Raw genomic sequence first — 16,516 nt, forward strand, 5'->3', positions numbered from 1 at the left:
CCATCTGAAGAGCAAATCTCAATGTGGCTGGGATTCAGAGAATGTCAGAAAAGGATGGCTCTTAATAACCAGGGTTATCCACCAGGAAAGGGTTTCTTTGCTCACTTAGAAGAGGTTGTAACAGTGAAGCAGTGTGAGTGACCAGTCAATGCGCGACTGGGAGTTAAATGTTCTAGACAGGTGGAACAGCTCCATCCAGGGGCTTCTACTAATTTTCATAACCAGCTCATTTCTTATTTCCACCATAAAAATAATTCCTTTCTGTTATGGCTTTAACCCCTCATCCTCTCTGTGAATCCCCCAAATGGGCATCAAAATATTCCCTTCAATTAACAGGATGACCAGAAATCCTAGATCCTTTGAATTTCTCCCCCATCTTTTGGAATCACACATGCCTACACACTAACCATTTTCTGATCGTTAACAGAAAATGCAGACACAGGCTGCCAGCACATGTGGCATGGTGAATGATGAGATGGTAAATAACACAAAAAAAACCTTGCTTTAAAAGTCATTTATTAACTATAGCTTTGAGCCAGGGAAAGTTCTAGAAACTTAACATACACTTACTTATTACTCACAACAACCCTGTGACTTGGGTGTGGCTATTCCCATTTTCCCAGATGAGGAAACCTTTTCCCACATTTCAAGTTTCCAAATGTCCCAAGGTCACCAGGCTAATGACAGAGGCAGAACTGAAACTTAGGTGTGACCCAAGTCCATGCTGTACTGCTCTGCCTGTCCCAGAGCCAGTGTCCACGACAAAGTCACCAGGCCCATGAAAGTACATTTTCTGCATGTCCTCCAACATCAACACACAAAAAACTACTAGGCATGATAATGTGCAGACACATCTGATATCCTTAGCCATGAGGTGGGCTGCAGCAAGCCTTCTTTAATTGACAGAACAGAGAAAGTTTTGATCCAAAAAGGCAATTCAGAGCATTTAATTAAAAAGTGACTTGGGGTTGCATATAGGAGCAAACATGAGAGTCTCATCAATTTTTAGCCCTGGTGCCCACCCATCCCGGTGGTCTGCTGATCTTCCATTAGTGGTTCTACTAAAGGCCCAACTAACACACAACATTTATTTCACTTACTGCAGACACCCTGAGTCAGTTTTCCCACAGGCTTCCCCTGCCTTTGGAAACCTAGTGACTAAGGGTCCAGTCACATCGTAGAAGACTGGATCCCAGAAATGGAGGGGTTGTCCACATAGCCAGGTTCACAGGTTCTGGGATCTTCCTCCCACTCATATTCCCATTTTTCTCAGTTGTCCATGAGACCACTAGCCACTTTTGAATGCCCAGAAAGATGAATTATTCAGAATGTCTCCCGCACACCTGGCCTGGCTGATATGAGCAAGGTGACTTGTCTGCAGGAGGCTCCCTCCCTCTTTTCTCCTTTTTTCAGCATCAGTGGCCTCCAATCTTCCAACACATTCATGCTGCTGCCCCAGCTTCTTCTGCAACAGAAAAATAAACACTGATTTTATCAGATATTTTTCACTAAGACATCAGAGATTCAAATTTTCATCCCACTTCCCACTATTTCCCATCCATCTTCAACAGGTCATACTTGTATTTTTACAAGAGGACAATGCTTCCCTGGTGGCTCAGTGGTAAAGAATCCGCCTGCAAAGCAGGAGATGCAGGCTCGATTCCTGGATCGAGAAGATCCCCTGGAGAAAGAAATGGCAACACACTCCAATATCTTGCCTGGGAAATCCCACAAACAGAGGAACCTGGCGGGTTACAATCTGTGAGTTAACAAAGAGTTGGACACAACTTAATAACTAAATGACAACAGCAATGCTTGGGGCTTCCCTGGTGGTCCAGTGGCTCAGACTCCACATTCCCAATGCAGGAGGCCTGGGTTCCATCCCTGGTCAGGGAACTAGATCCCACGAGCCACAACTGGAAGATCCCTCATGCCTCAGTGAAGATCAAAGATCCTGCGTGCGCCAACTAAGACCCGGTACAGCCCAATAAGGATAATTTTTTTTAAAATGAGCGGGGTGTGGGGGGGTGGGAATCTTGACACAGGAAATATTGCCTCCCAGGGAGGGAAGTCTTCTAGGCACCTTCCACATGATCCCATCCAGTTACAGACCTGGTGATTTCTGCCTGCAGTCTGTGTCACCAAAACCTCCTGTAAGCTGGGAGGAATTCAGAATGATTAGGTTTTCAGAATAAGCAGCTGAAGACTCTAGATTAATCGACTAGAAATGAGCGCTAATGATCAAGTACACATCACTGCCTTCATCCAGCCCCTACTTCTCCGTCCTCCCTTTGTCTTTGTACAAATGCACATTGAAAGCCCACTGTGTGCTTCCAACACTATAAAGTTGGGACTTTATACTAGAACTCTAACCTGATTTCTCTGTCCTCAAAGAGCCCACGATAAATAGTGACAAAGTCTCACAAGACAGTAAACAATTAAGGACAAAATAAAAAGTGTGTCTAACAAGAGGTGCCTTTAGTTGTTCAGAGAGGGCTGGGAGACCCGGGTGGACTAGCGTGATGGGAAAGGCTTCCTCCGTGAGGCAGGACAGGAGTCTGACTTGGGGATCTGAGTAAGTAGAAGAGGGAGCAGGGCAGGGTAGACCATATCCAGTTGCGGCCAGGTCAGTTCCTCCCACTCCCTAGAGGAGAAGCCTATCTCCCACCTTCTTGAATCTGGACATACCATGTGAACTGCTTTAACCAACAGAATGAGACGGGAGTAACATCTGTAGACCTGCAGTGCACAGGTCTTTCAAGGAGCAGCTTGCATCTCCTCCCCTGGGAGCCCAGCTGCCTGCTGTGGGCAAGTCCAGGCAGAGCTACTGAACAATTTGGGACCATATGAAGAGAGTCCTGGAAGATAGAGGACACCTGGGTCATTCCACGGGAATAAGCCCAGCTGGCATTTCATGGAGACGTGCCCAGCAAGCCCTGCCTGAATTCTTGACTCACAAAGTTGTGAAAAAAAAAAAATTGCTGTTGTGTTAAGCCCCTAAGTTTGGGGTGGTTGGTTAAGCAGCAATAAATAATGTATACAGGGACTTCTGTATCCATTCTGTATTTACTATTGGTGGTTCAGTGGTTAAGACTCCTTGCTTTCAATGCAGGAGGCATGGGTTTGATCCCTGATCAGAGAATGAAGATTCTGCATGCCCGTGCAGTGCGGCCAAGAAAATTATTTTAATAAATAACTAACAGATAAAGTTTGGTAAAAGGGAAGGACACAGTGCTGAGCTGTTTTCCATATATGAAGACAGCACAAATAAAATGAGAATGAATGCACAGTGTTTGGGGGGCACCCTAAATTGAGTAAACCAATCTGGCTAAAGCAGCCATTTCAGATTAGCAATTAGGAGAACGCAGATCCAGAAACTGGGCCTGGGTAACTTTAATGTGGGAGGAGGATCTTCTAGGCCCTTCATCAATGCCCTCTGTAACAGATGCTGTCGATGCCCCATCAGCAGACCCCTGCCCTTATGCTTCATTGTGCTCCAGCTCAACATTCAGCCACCAGTACAGGCATTTCATTACTTGTGTGTCTTTTTGTTGTTTGGCCCCTGAACCCCACCTGCCTGTGCAACAGGCCAGAAATGCTGGGGAAAAGACACCCTGTGTGATGAATGACTGATGGGAGTTGATACATACATACATCTCAGCTCAGGTGGACTCACTCTAAGGCAGGTATTCTACACTGGGTCCCAGAGTTCCCTTGGTAGAATTAAATCTCAGTTGCCCACAGTGGTAGCTTGGTTTATAATATACTCTAAGGGTTGTCTTTCCTTCCCTGTCATTCAACCCTGCTTCTTACTAGTATTTCCTGAGATCATCTCCCAGTAAACTGCTTGCCTTTGGAGAAACCCAAATGAAGATACTCTCATTTTACAGTTAGGAAAAATAAAGCCAGGATGCAGATTCCTCTGAGTGAGTGCTATAACAAAGTGAACCAAAATATGCAGTTTTTCAAACAAAATAGAAATTTATTTCTTTTCAAGTAATGGTCCAGGGTGAGAGAGCTCACTCTGCTCTACAAAGTCATCTTATAAACCCAGGCCATTGGCGGAGCTTGGTCACTCTCGATATGTAGCTTCCATTAGCATCATTCCCAGCCAGCCGGACAGAACAGGAAGGTGCAAGTATGAGATGATGACTATGCCCATCACTTCCGCTTGCCTTCCATTGGTGAGAACTTAGTCACATGGGCCAAGTGCAGCTGCAAGGGAGGCTGGGAAATGTAGTCCAGATGAGCAGCCATATGCCCAGCAAGAAAAGAATAAATTTGCGGTTTGTGGCACACAGGAATCTCTGACATGAGGGTATTGGGTGATTGCCCAAGTGCCTGCAGCTAGTTAGTGGACAACTAGAACTACAAGCCTCTGCCCTCCATTTTTTTTTTCCCTTCTGCCCCCACACTGATTCCAGCCCTTACTGTGGCTGGTCTCAAATGTTATGCTTAAGAATCTGACATGCTGCAGGGTCCACCTCCCCGTGTCACAGAGTCAGTAAAGCAGAATAAGCTTTTGGAACCCCTCTCAAGTTCAGTCCACATTAGATTGAACTTTCAAGACAAGTCAAATGGCATAGGGCCCACAGTCTCTACTGCCTGTGACCCTCTCTTCTAAGCAGAGACAACCAGCCTCACTGTTAGTCCATGCTGGCCCTTAGTACAAGTTTTTTAAAATTAATTTTTATTGGAGTATAGTTGATTTAAATGTTGTGTTAGTTTCAGGTGTGCAGCAAAGTGAATCAGTTATGCATATGCAAATATCTACTCTTCTTTAGATTATTTCCCATAGAGATCATTACAGAGCACTGAGTCGAGTCCCCTGTGCTATACAGTAGATTGCTCTTCATTATCTATTTTATATATAGTAGTGTGTATATGTCAATCCCAATCTCCCAATTTACCCGCCCCAAATTTCTAAAAGTAATAACAATGGTTCTCCCTCTTCCTCAAGGAAATTGACTGCCTGCCATTCAGCATAACAGTGTCTTTAAAATCCATATAAGTCTGAAATGGCAGTGATGTGAAGAGCACCCCTGGAGTTAGGTGAGGTTTTTCAAACTGTCAGTTGTATCACAAGTCCAGGCTAGGGAGAAAAAAGAAAGAACCGTGGGGCTGGCTGACATCTGTGATGATCAGGGACATTTTACAGTCATCACTGAAGAACTCAGACTTGTTCTTGGTTTGCCATTATCCACACACAAGCTAAGTGGTGAAACTCTTTCCTCTTGAGCATAGTATCAGCTCATTGCAGCCCACCCAGCATCAAGACCTAGCACTGGTCATTGAAATATTAAAACAAGAAAAATGAGAGCAGACGGGACTAAGTGAATGCTGTTCACATTTTTTACATGCTAACCTGTATATTTTGAAATTCAGTTTTTCACTAGATTTGGATCATATATGTAAAAATTGTCTCTTTTTTTAAGGGCAGTGGAAGCAAATGACTTGAAAGAATTTGTTTGATGGCTCCACACTGTTCTTATCCCTCAAATTTAAAAAGTAATCTTTTTATCCTTGATAGAGATAGCACTGAGTTTTTAAATCAGTAATCTGCCCCTTAGTCATTCTTTAACTTCTCTTAAGAACATATATATATATATATATATATATATATATATATATATATATATAACAGTTAGGTTGGAAATAACCAGGGTGCATGTTGTTTAAGTTATTGACTGTCACCTGTTACTGTACATCCAATATTTTCAGTACAAGAATACATGGGTGCAGTTACCTTTGCATTGAACTCTACAAAGTCAGGTGGTACTCTGGATTTTTTTCCCCCTAAATTTCCCATGATGCTCAGCAAAAGCCCCTACAAATGCAAACCCCAGTCTCATTTGTGTTGAAAGTATGTCTAATCACCAAGAAGCCAAGCATTTATCAGGATAATCCTTCCAAACTCATCAACTTTAATGGTATACAGACGGCTTTTCTGGAGAGGGCTCATTAGTTAAAAAAAAAAAAAAATTCTCAAAATGTCAGTGTTCTGTGGCTTTACTTAGAGAGTTTAAAACATAATCAGAGTTCCCTGCCTTCCTCTTTAATAGCCAGTTTCTGCCTATATACTGCTTTGAAAAATAGTCAAACAAATGTAAAAAAGATAAATATCAGGCATAAACGAACTACTGCCAAAGGGGATAGGTTGGATGCATAAAAATGAGTAACATCAGAGCTACAGATTAAGAAACTGAATATGTTGGTGTTTAAAATTAGAATGGTTCCCCAAAGAATTGATAATGTTCCATTTAAGAAAAGAAATGTTTTCAAATCACCCCGCTGACTAGAGAAGTCTGAATCAAAGTCAGAAATTAATAAAAAAGATGCAGACAGAGACCCCCTAGTCATAAATAACAGAGCCGATTTGTATGCTTATAAAAAGCCTGCAAGGCCTGGCGGTGTCTATAGTTCTAAGGGGGAAAAAATTAATGAAATGCAAGAAGAAAACGGTAAAAGAAGAAATGAAGGTACTTGGTAGTAATGCTATTGTATTCTTGTGACACAATGACTTGTTTTCTTGGAAAGTAATTCCTTCATTGAGCCCAGGCAAGCACTGTATTCATTGTAAAGTTGTATATTTAGACCTATAATCTGGAGGGCTTGCCTGTGTTTAAAGCTCAGTGCTACCCCAGGGTCATTAGAGTACAAGGACAAAGCTCTATCATATTACTGCTTTGACACCAACTCAGAACTTTAGGGTAGTTTTCAGTGGCTTCAAGTACTTATATGGTCAGCAATGCAGGAAATAGAAAGTAGAATACTGAATGGGTGCGGTGTATACATCAAACGTGTAGGAATGTATAGACAGAGATAAGGACCCTGGCCGAACACCCTGTTACAGTGAAGTCAGCGCAGAACAATTCCGGGATATAGACAGACATGGAGTAAATTGAGCTGCAATGCACAGCTTGCAAAAATTATGTTGTCTGGGTCCCATTCAAGATCAAAGGGTTCCTTTCCAGACCCTGTATCAGGAACAGGGCTCTGTGATGGGTGGCAGAAAGATAAAGGGACATAATCACAGCTGTGAAATCTTTAGTGTAGAGACAGGGGAAGCGGAGACAATGTGTCAGTTCAGGTCTGTTTCAATAAGATGGCATCATTCTGCAAGTGTTCTTTTTGTTGTTGTTTGTTTTTTAATTATGGGCCAACTCAGTGTTTTGGCTGACATGCTTGTGCTTTGTGGAAGACTGGTTGGTGGGTGGGGTGGGATTGGATGTGGATGAAGGTAGGAAGAAGACAGTGTGGTCAGGAGGAGAAGTGGAAAGAAGTCAGGTAAGGACTTTGTCCAGTAGAATCAACTCACTCCTGATGTGATAACTCAATTTGTGGCTTATGTATTTTATTTTTGGAATAAATAATATGCATAGTTAAGGAGACCATTGAAAGGTACAAGAAGCAATATGGTGAAAACTTGTCCCCTTCCCACCCACCTTCCTGGTTCCCCACTATGACTCTCCCCTGCCTTGTAAATATTTCCATGTACAAATCCAATTGCTCAGTTTCAATCCCAATATTAAAGGAAAACAGTCTCCACCACAACAGCCTCCTCTCCCCCCAGTCCAACACTCACATCCTCCCTTCACTCTATCCACCTTCCCAGGACGTCTATCCATCTGAGGGTCTTTAATACACGACCTACGGGCACCCTGACAACCCAGGCGTTTTTATTTTTTATTTTTTTTTAAGGGGCAGGGTTATTACTTAATGATAATGACTTATTTTACACATTGTCCTCTGCTGATGTTTGAAAGATAAGACATTTGTCTGGGCAGACGCCTGAAGCCCTCGGAGAACGCAGGGAGACTCTGCCAAAACGTTTCCAAACAATAGTCACTGGACTGCCAGATAATTCAGAAACTATTTGTATGAGCTGTTTATCAAATTATTAACCGCACAGATGTTGTTTGGCTGAAGACCAGCTGAATCCCCTCTCTGGCAGCCGCGGAGACAAAGGTCTCCAGGAATAATTGGAGATGTGCATGGAATATTAAATTAATTTACTGCTCTTAATTCTTATGCAAATTCTGACCTCCGATGGCGCCTATCAATTACCCTGCGCGCAGTGAAAGCGAAGGCGACAGTTTCTTTTCTTCTCTTTGCTTTTTTTTTTTAAGAACTCGAAAAAAGGAAATATTTGCAATAAGCAGGCGGTAGGAGCACCGCGTAACTGGAATTATTTAATTGAATCTCCAAGTTTTCAGGGTTGTCCGTAGAGAATAAAATCTCAGGACTCGGAGGAGAGGGACGGGAGGGATGCGAAGGGCGCAGGAATTTGTGGGTTTGGCTGCACACCTGAGAATGGCGGGAAACACGGCCATGGGTAGAGACGGGTGCTGGCAGATGAAACACGCGCCTGCAGCCGGACGCGGACCTTAGCGATTCTGCGGTTTCAGCGCTGGTGCGCGATTCCGCGTGACCCCCACGCACTTGGCAAACCCGGGTCAGACATGGAAGCGCCTTTACATCGGTGGACCGGGGGCTGCAAGGTCTCCATCTGAGCTCCGGCTTCCTTTTACTTATCTTGTAAAGGTTTTAACCTGTGTCTAACCCCCAACCAAAAAATAAACAGACAAGCAAAACCAACCAACTAACCAAAAGCAAACAAAATCAGATTTTATTCTTTGCTTGAAAAACCAAACCACCACGCGAAGCGCGCCCGTCCAACTCCTACTGAAATCCCGGGTGGGCCGAAACGCATTTAATTGTCTCCTGCGTGGAGAAGTAGCTTACTTTTCTCTCTGAACTAAGCAAACGCCCAGGCTTTGTTTGCGCTTGCGGCTTCAGCTCTGTGCGGCTTCTTCGCCCCAGTGGTGGGTTGTAAACCTGGGGTCTCTGAGTCTTTCATCATCTTTCTAATAAGGAAAAGCAAATCGGGCGCATAATGTCATCGGCCCCGGCTCGACCTCACCAGGACCTCGGCGGCCCGACGAGGTCTCCAGCGGCCCCCCGGCGCAGTCACGACGCGCCGCCTTTCAGCTCCTCGCGGCCCCCACAAAAGCCAGACAACAATATCAATTAATCATGCAGCCGGCAAACAAGGAGATTTATCCCGCGACAAACAGCCCCACCGAGAGCCGCTGAATGGGCGTGATTAGCATGTGAAAAGACGAGCAAAACTCCGCGGTTCAACAGCTAAAGAGCAATTTGATGGGGCTGGGATGGGGAAATTACTTGATTAGCGTCCGTCGGAGGAGAGCACGGTGACAGCCCCTCGGCCCGGAATCCGAAAGGGAACAAAACGCGCTGGTAAACTCGGCGACGTGGAGGGACAGCACGCGAGGGAGGGGAGCGCGGGGCCCCGCACTGCGGCCGTGAACCGGGCCGGGGCGGGTAGGGCTAGCGAGGGGATGACCCGCAAGCCGCGGCCAGCGCCCGAGGCCGGAGCCGAAGCGAGCCACGCGACGACGGGGGTCTCATCAACCTTACCCCGGACCCCCAAGCCGGCACAGGGTGGACTCCAGTAATCCCCACCCGGGGCTGGATGTCAACCGCGCTGCCTTGCTCGGGTCAGAAAGAGGTGCGCGCGGAGGGAAAGGCCCACCCACGCGGTCCCGGGGTCCCCTGGTCCCGGGAGTACCCTGCGGGGGCCTCAGGGACACAGCCCGCCGGGCAGCAGCCTCCGCCAACTCTAGGGCTCCGGCCCCGGGTCCGAGTGGCGCAGACCGTTCTGCGACCGTTCCCCGCGAGGCTCTGAGGTTCCATTCCCGCGGACAGCGAAGATGGGAGCCAGCCAAGACCTGTTTCCCGGCTGTTATGAATTTCATCACCTTGTTCCTGTTTACTCGAAAAGCTGTCTCGTTTGAGCAATTTTTTTTTTTTTCCCCCGAGAAAAGGGTTCCTTGGCTGCATTCCTTCAGGGAGGAGGTGGGGAGCTGGGGCAAAGTGCCGCCCGCAGTGAGGACGCGAGGGCTCGGGGGAGGGACCTGAATGCAGCAGATCCGGGGGCTCTTCCTGGGCTCGGGTGGGCAGCCCCGTGCCTGCCTTGGATCCGCACATGCAGGGCCAGAGCTGGCGGCGTGGGAAGCAGCTTCTGCGCGGCCTCCTCCCAGGCCCCGAGTGCTGGTCGGGAGGCGCACGGCCCAATCGCGGCCCGGGATCTGGGCTGGGTACACTCGGGCCTTTGGGGAGGCGCTTTTATTTTCTGGGGAGATGGGTGGCTGGGTCACGCGCTAAGGAGCAGGGAGACTCAGGGTTCGCAGGACGAGGACCAGTGCCCGGTGCCGGCACACTCGGGCGCCCACACTTTCCCCTCAACCTCCCAGTCGGTTCCGGAGCTAAAGTCTGCACCAATTACAGCGTTTCCACTTACTTTCCACTCTCTGGGCTCCCATAGCCTTCCCTCTAGACGCACGCCCACAACCCACTGCTCCTGGCTCCTCCCTGCGCCAGGGAAGGGAAAGAGTTCGACACCCCACCCCGGTCACCAGTCCCCAAAAGCCCAGACTAACTCCGTCTCCATCTCAGGACACCTTGAAAGGGTCCTTCCAGCTCACGGCCCAGATCTCAGTGTACCGCTGTCTCTGGGCAATCCTATGATGCGGCCTCCAATTTACCTGGGTGCGGGGAAATCTAATTCGGCCTTCGGTGAAGTACATTAACACAAAGGTATAAAGACTTCAATAGATTCTCCAAGGCCCCGGCCGTATTAAATTTACCCTGTCCCTTGGCACAAATGAACCGAGCAACGAGGAGTCAAATCTTGTTGTATATAAAAGGGTGGGGGCAGATCGCCCCCAACAAGCTGAACAATTGCCACCCAGTTGAACAGTGTCAGTTAAACCGCAGCTCGTGGCCAACTTCAGAAAGCTCAATTCTTAATGAAACGTCTCCGGCGGCGGTGCGTGGGCAGCCAACTGGATCTCGCCCCCTTCTCCCATTTCCCTTCGTCCTCGCTCTCTCCCTCTCCACGCCGCGCTGAAGCCAAGTGAGGCCCCTTCTTCTTTCTGTCCCCAGTCGGACCCCGAAAATCAAGGCTCCTAACTGAGGACAGAGAGAGGCGCCGCGGCCCGCAGGCCTGGAGGGCGCCCTAGAGGCCAGGGCGCGGCGGCAGCGACACTCCAGCCAGGACCCCTAGACTCGCGAAGCTAAGGGCGCACATCAGCCGCGGAGCCCCAGACCCCCGGCGTTCTCCAAGCACGTCGGGCCGGGCGGACAGAGATCTGGGCGGTGCGCCTTTGCCACCTTTCTCCGCTCGACACTAAAGTGCCGCGTGGCCCGAAGCGCTTTCTGCGCGCCTCTAGGGCTGCGTATTTTAATTCCAAAGCTAAGAGGTTGAACCATCTCTAAGTTGGCGGGCGGAGGCCGGAGACCGTTGGCTATTGAATGCCTTTGCCTGCGAGGTGGCAGAGCTGTTGCCACCAATAGCGATGGCTCTGGGCTGGCTCTATAGTTCTTTCTACGGGTTCTGCCCGGCGCCCAACATACTGCCCTGAAAAGCAAAAGAGGCCGCCGCAATTTATTCCAATGGGCGGCTTTTAAGAAGCTGGCAATTTGAACCGGCTGGGTGTTATTTAGTGCAATATGAAATCAAACGATCCTATTTCTCAAATAACAGTGTCTGTGTGGAGAAGCGAATCCTCTGAAAGGGTAATTGTCTGCTGATAGTGTGTCCCATTATACCCGATCTTGGCCTAAACGGTGGAGAGCCAGGGGTGAAATGAATGCGCAAACTCGGCCCGGAGAGGCCGCGAAGAGACCGCTGGACTCCCGTCCTGGCACGCTGGACCGACAACGGCCACCCAGTGCGCCACCAACTTAGACGTCATTTTGCAGGTGGCCGACATCACTAGACACGAGTGGTCTTGTGGATGAAAGAATAAAAGTAACTTCCTCCTCTCGAACCTTGGGGAGTCGTTTGAAATTGGAGATTGCCCTCGCCCTCACAGTGTCCTGGCGGCCTTTAGTCAGACAACAGATTGACTATAATCTGCGAAGGAGAACCTAGCTTGGCTCTCCTCACCACCACCACCAACCACCCCACGCCCCAGGTTAATATTAATATTGGGGATTCAGAGTCCTTCTTTCCAAGGACACACTTGCATCTAGGATCTTCTGAGTCTGGTTTCTTTAACTCGAATTTAATACCTGGGGAAGATGTGGGTGTCCGGGAAGTGCCCGTTATTCACTCGGCATGTGGCCTCTTTTGGGGGAAAAAGTTGGCCCCTAGCTTTTAAACCGTTCTCTGCGGGTCCAGCCACTGTGTTTGGTGGCAGCCGGATGCAGGGGTTCAGCATGTGTCTGAGAGAAGCACGGACGAGGAATAGATTTAAGGAGTGATTTTATGAAAAGAGACAAGGAGCAGCCCACAACCTCCACTTCTGAGCTTGGAGCAGGTGGGTGCCTGGGGTAGAGTGCCAGTGCTCACGCTCCTGGTACCCGAGGTCACCTCTCTGTGGAATGACTCCCGTTTTCAGAGGCAGGAGCCTTTTTTTACTCATTAAACCAGCCCTACGAAGGCAGAAGCCTCCTCTGTAGAGCCTGGGGGTCTGAAGAGAGAGGGTGCAAGTCTGGACCAGTCCCACCCCAGAGAAAGGCACCTCCAGTGCCATGCCCGTGACCAAGGAGGAGATAATGCTTCTGGTCTATTCCTCCACCCCACCCCACCCCACCCCACCCCACCCCACCCTTTGAAATTTTTTTCTTGAAGAATTTTTTTTTTTTTTTTTTTGGTGTGTCCCAGATAATCAGGAATTGTAGGTACCCTGTGCTAATAGAGGCGTTTCAAGCTGAGCCTACCAGAACCAATTTGTGGACTGTTTCTGCTCTGTGCTGTGCTGTGCTTAGTCCTACAGTCCTGCCAGACTCTGCAACCCCAAGGACTGTAACCCGCCAGGCTCCTCTGTCCATGGGATTCTCCAAGCAAGAATCCTGGAGCAGGTTGCCACGCCCTCCTCCCGGGGATCTTTCCAACCCAGGGATCGAACCCAGGTCTCCCGTATTGCAGGCGGATTCTTTACTGTCTGAGCCATCAGGGAAACCCAAGAACGCTGGAGTGGGTAGCCTACCCCTTCTCCAGGGGAATTTCCCGATCCAGGAATGGAGCCGGGGTCTCCTGCCTTGCAGGTGGATTCTTTACTAGCTGAGCTACCCCGGAAGTTTTGTTCTTCTGTTTTTGTGTTTTAATATTCTTTGGGGGTGTTTTGAGACCAAATACGTATTTCCTTTCACCCATCCCGTCCTGTGATCTCTGTTTACAAGTCCATTTGGTTGTTCATCACTCCCTCCCTTTCTTGGCGCTGCCTCCGAGTATCCGAGAAGCTGAGGCCGGATGGAAATTCCGCAAGTCGGAGCAGCCACGCCAAGGAAGCTCCCCCTCTTTATGGGAGGCGGTTCTGCCACCGCACCTGGAGCCCAGGCCACCGGACACCAGGCGGTCACTACTGGCGCAATCTCGGGGCTCTCCGGCAGAAGGAAAGCGGGAGCCTGGGTTCAGCCCGCGGCGTCCCCTCCAGGATTCGTCGTCAGGCTGAAAATACAGCCAGCACCGGTCCTCCGGCCAGGCCCCGGGCACGACCTGGACGCCCGGGCCCTTCGGAGCCGGATCGTGGCGCTTCCTCCTCGCTCTCCTGCTCAGCGTCTGTACCGCCCGGGGTGGAGTTTCCGAGGGGCTCCTGGGGACACACATCCCGCCTCTCGAGGGCCTCTCCCGGCTAAGCGTGAAGCCCCCACGACGCGATCGTGAAGTGATAGGCCACGCTTCCAATGCCTGTCAGTGGCCTCTCGGGTCCCCCTCCGAGACCGCGGTCCCCGCGCAGCCTCCGGGCGCTCAGCCCGCCTGCAGCACTAGCAGCGCCTGCCTGGCTCGGGGCAGGACCCTGCCTGGGCGCCGGCGACAGCGCGAGGACAACGGGCCCCTTCCCCGCGCAGGTCAACGCGGGCCTGTCGCCTCCAAATCTGCGCTCCCATTTCCCCTGCAGGAAGGGATGTCCACGCCCGAGCCTGGTCACCGGCCTTTAAGATGAAGGGAGTGACAGCAAGGCCCCTCCCCCCCACCGCCCCCAGTAACCTCGAAGGGGCTTAGATCGCATTTCCTTGCCTCCTCTCTAGTACATGAAGCCAGGAACCCCGAGATGCGCCCTGCGTTTTTTCGTCAGCCTGGAGGGGGTCTCCTGCAGCTGAGGGCTCCTGCGCAGCGTGAAAGCCCGTCTGTTCTCCTGGACGCGCCTGGACCTAGGGGTGCGCACCCCGCCCCGACCGCGCGGGACGGCGCTAGGGGCATCGGCAGGGGGAAGAGGAGGCTTGGATGGCTCAACCCGTCGTCCGCCACTGCCCCGCCGGCACGGAAACCCTCCCCAAACCCAGGAGCCGGGGGCGGGGGCGGGGGGGCAGGGAGAGACCCCGCGGGGTCAGTCCCCACCCCCCATTTTCCCCAGTGGTCGCGGAGACCCAGGGACTCCCCAGGCCCCTGGGGCCGAGGAGGCCGGGAGGTAAGAAACATCTCCGCTTGCCTGGGGCCATTTTCCGGCCCCTCCGCGCCTTTGCCCGGGGAAGAGCCGGCCGCTTGTCCAGCTCTCCGGCTCAGACCTGGGCAGCCCGGGGCGCGCTCTCCCCTCCCCTCTCCGAGCCACCCTCCCCCGAACCCCGCCCCGCCGCGCTCCCCTCCCGAGACCCACTGACCTTGGGAAGGCGCGGACCAGCCTCTCGCCGAGCCTCGCCAGGCGCAACGCCGAGGATGAGCGCGGCTTTGCGCTCAGCGGAGACCCGCTCACTCGGCGGCGTCGGCCTAGACTCCCCTCCCCCACGCCTTATAATTTAATCACACGCGATATTAAATGATCAAGCCGCTCATTAATCATCCTGCAAGTTATTGGGACCCAACACGCCACCGCGTGTTTTGCCAGCCTAGAGATCCTTTCGCGGGGTCGGGGTGTGTCTGCGTTTGGGGGACGGGGGAGGGTGTTGAACCACTCGAGAAACACTGCGAGCCCCACGCAGGCTGGTGGGGTCTCTTGCCTGGAAAAAGGTTTGGAAAAGCACCGGCTGGGCTTCCGAGTTTGGTCGAGGGTTTGTTTAGAGCCCAAACGCAACCCTCCCGGGCCCCTTTCCTGACTATTTGGATTTTGATCACGGCGATTAAGACAGCCGATGGCGTTATCAATCAACAGCATCTTAATTTGCAGTTTTTCCGGAGGGTGAATTTGACCTGAATCTGTGCATCTTCATTACCTACTGTGGACGGTCTGAAATTAATGCGTTTGAAATACAGATGAAATCATATCCCTGAAGTCATTTCAAAGAATAACTTTCTCCCCAACTCAAAGGGGAGAAACTCTCTTGCCTTTTGCATGATTATAGTTGTGAAAAAAAGAAAATAAAGGATTTTTTTCAATTAAATCCTTAATTTGAGGTTTTCTTTTTAAAAATAATCCATGTGTTTCACGCTAAAGTTTTTAGAAACTGGTTTTATTTTCTAGTTTTCCTCCTTCTATTAGATGGATTTTTTTTTCAAAAAAATAAACCAATTAAATGAGTTCATATGATTTGATTCCATACAATGAAAGAAAAAAAAGGCTCATAAAAAGTTGGCCTAGTGGCACAAAGGAGGGTAATTAGTTCTCAGCATTCAGGATCAAAAACACCGCAGAACAAGAAACAAAAGAGCGCCCCCCTGCCTCTAGAGGTGGTGGTGTAGGTAGGAATCTGTCAACCAGCATTTAAAATTTTTTCAGTTTGAAACTAGTCTTTTAAAGAAAGGAAATTCCCAAATGAAGTCCTTCCCACTGTGTTAGCATCAGCTAAGGCAAGTGTGTATCAAGAGAAGGCCAGCTTCTGTAGGAAAAGGCTGTGAATATAGTTTAGTTGGCAGTTTTCTAAACAAATCTTAGATACATGAAATTATTTCCCTTTTAAAAATATGAAAACAAATATCAAACCCAGGGCATGTTCAAAATCCTTAGCAGGTAAATTGCTTTTCACCTTTTCTACCAGAAATTGTGATCAATTTAGTAAGCAAATATGTACATACATCTTGACCCTGCAGTTATGCTTTACCATAGAATATTATTGATATTATTAAATGTATCCAAGACCTTTCTTGAAATATTTTCTCTCCTGTTAATACGTTGTCTGAACATTTCTACCCTATGAACACAAAGAGATAGGTATCAAAAACTCAACACACACAAACACACACACACACACACTGCTGGGTGAAATTCATAAATCTTAAAAAAACTAGTAAAGAGAAAAATGCACCATAATATGGTGTGAATTTTTTTTTTTAAATAAGCCAACAGAGGAAAAAAATTGTCTTGAATATCTTTATCCAGAGAGTTCATGCCTACCTATATATTCTGCTATTGAGACAATTATTGTCCAGAGTGAGAGTTGACCTTCTGTTTCAGGAGCTCTTTCTAGCTACAGTGGGCCATTGGCAACTGCCTGCTGAAAATAAAATCTGAAGACTTGGTTTTAAAACTGGAGACTTCAGTATAACCTGAAATGATCCTGACGGTGTGGACAGGTGGACTGGGCAATTGACTTACTTTTGAAACACAGCAGG

General features: G+C 49.1%; 1 long non-coding RNA gene across 1 annotated transcript; it reads right to left on the minus strand.

Moving 5' to 3' along the window:
• Positions 1-499: 499 nt before the first annotated feature.
• LOC133259187 (uncharacterized) lies at positions 500-14,876 on the minus strand. The gene is made up of 2 exons (XR_009740303.1): positions 14,632-14,876; positions 500-1,465 (listed from the first exon to the last, which is right to left on the minus strand). It is a non-coding gene; the product is annotated as an uncharacterized LOC133259187 (long non-coding RNA).
• Positions 14,877-16,516: the final 1,640 nt, after the last annotated feature.

This window comes from Bos javanicus, chromosome 13 (genome assembly GCF_032452875.1).
Source record: "Bos javanicus breed banteng chromosome 13, ARS-OSU_banteng_1.0, whole genome shotgun sequence".
Lineage (NCBI taxonomy): Eukaryota > Metazoa > Chordata > Mammalia > Artiodactyla > Bovidae > Bos > Bos javanicus.